This window comes from Amphimedon queenslandica, unplaced genomic scaffold (assembly GCF_000090795.2).
Source record: "Amphimedon queenslandica unplaced genomic scaffold, v1.1 AMPQUscaffold_12382, whole genome shotgun sequence".
Taxonomy (NCBI): Eukaryota; Metazoa; Porifera; class Demospongiae; order Haplosclerida; family Niphatidae; genus Amphimedon; species Amphimedon queenslandica.
Window position 1 is genome coordinate 5,954 of NW_003547381.1, and position 2,214 is coordinate 8,167.

At 36.1% G+C, this 2,214-nt stretch overlaps 1 long non-coding RNA gene across 1 annotated transcript; it reads left to right on the forward strand.

Moving 5' to 3' along the window:
• Window positions 1-9: 9 nt before the first annotated feature.
• On the forward strand, window positions 10-560 carry LOC109587924 (uncharacterized). The gene is made up of 2 exons (XR_002187874.1): window positions 10-339; window positions 388-560. It is a non-coding gene; the product is annotated as an uncharacterized LOC109587924 (long non-coding RNA).
• Window positions 561-2,214: the final 1,654 nt, after the last annotated feature.

Below are 2,214 nucleotides of genomic sequence, written 5' to 3' on the forward strand. Positions count from 1 at the left end.
CTAGTTAATATCACATGATATAATTTTAATAAAATGGCCTCTAAAAGATAAGTAGAATTTGTAGGAGCTTCATGAGTTGTTACAGGATTTGAGGTTCAAAGAGAAGTAAAGGAGGAACAAAAATGAGCATCACAAAGTCTGTTATTGATGATTAGGATAGTTTTTTGTGCCTGCTGACAGGATTTAGTGGCAAACAAAGTGTCAATCACTACTGTGGCTCTGTACTGCATTATGTCTTCTTGAAAATAAGTTCTGGAACAAAAAAACTCTTCCATGGTCCTCTGGTCAATGACTAAAGCTAGTGAGCTTACCTATTGATGAGCAATGAGTTAAGAAATGGTCAGTTCACTTAACTTATGATTGTTGTCTAATAGTAATTATCTGTAGTGCTATAGGGGTACATACTTTTATGGAAGATGAAGAAATACTTCTACCTCATCTGCAAATGATGTCTCTAACAGCCATGGCCTTTGTAGCATTCTTATTACTATCATTATATTATTATACAATTTTAGTCAATTTTGCATTATTAAACATGCTGTTTTGATCTGATAGCAAAATGCATTTAATAAGTAGAGGATGAATGAAGAAAAACAAAACAAATTGATGATAAAAACTGATTTGAAATGAGTTTTAGCTTTGATTCTTTCTTCATACTTCTGGTAGCCATGTTCTTAGGGTGTGTCTATCACGTGAAATTAACACGTGGATGCATCCGGTCATATGATCAGCTGCACTAATTACATTCCAGCATGCAACAAAAAAGCCTTGAGTGTCTCCAGACCCTTCCTCCAAAAGCGAAGGGGCGGGGCACGAGACTAATATTTACCTAGTTATTATTAATATTACCATCATTATTATTAATGCAGTGGCTATAGTCTGGTAACAGGATTTGTCTGGCAGAACTATACGTTAGGCAGTCCGTTTTTCTCCGTAAAACAACATGTGCATTGATGCAAAATTGAACTTAGTTTTTATCATGGACTTCTAAGCTAATGAGGGGCTTCTAAAATCTAGGGGATGCTCTACAATAAAAAAACTAAACCTTAAACCAACCTTGGGGACTCCTAACATCAGGGGCATAGCTAGACCTTGGGCGATGATAGGGCAAAAAATGGCATGTGAAATGTGCCGCAATTTTGACCACACCCCTTTTACATAACAAAATGGAGGTATTTTCCTGCAAGCTGAGCAAAATTATCATTGTGTATGGCTATAAAAAGGGACCAAGTTATGTAGTGGCTATCAGCCACCCCCTTTTGTAATTGTAAGGTCAATGAATATAATCTTTTGGGTGATAATTGCAATGAATATAGTTATAACTCCAATTTAATGGTAGGGCCCAGGCCTGTCACAAAAAAAATTGTCCCCTGTGAAAATTTATCCTAGGATAGAAATATCACGTGATATTTTATGTCCGCGTCAGCAATTTTTTGTCCTACCAAAAGAAAAGTGTAAAGGAACTGTAAATCTTTGTATTCGACTTTGTTCCTTAATTATTTATCTATGGAATACACGTACAAAGCATGTGGGACCCTTTATTATACGTTCAAAGTACATGAAGAAGATTTCAGATCGAAGAAGGATGACAGACTGTGTCAAGAACCGAGTAAAGAACCCAGGAAAGAATTAAGAGGATGATCTTGTGGAGAAGGCAGCTGTGTATAATGTATTTAGCTGATAGAAAGTGTCCAGAAGGTTATAGTGCTAACAGAAAGAGGCAGATATGGAAAAGAGCTGAAAAGTTTGTTTTCAGTTCAAAATGGGGAACCTGGCGCCGTATTACCAGACCAAGATGACTGAATGGTCAACTATATCATGATAGTGTAGGTGTTTTGTGTATTTTAAATAGTTTAGTTAGTTATGTGTATATATGTATGTACGTAGTATGATATCTGTGCTTTTGTAGACAAACTCAGTATGTATATGCATCTGTATTCATGATTTGAATAATTAAATCAAAGCATCAATTATAACAAACTGATATATGATAGCTTGCCCAGCGATGGTATTGATAAACGTACCAGGGAGCAGATAGCAGCAATACCGAAATGCACCGAGTACAGGGAATTAAAGTGACTGTTCCTAGTATGCAAATTAAGGCAAAATGGACAATAAGATTGTGGTTTATGTGCATGCCCTTGCTTTAGCAATGTCAATTTGTGCTGGTTAAGACCCAACTTCTTGCAGCTATATTTCACATAAGCTTCGTTT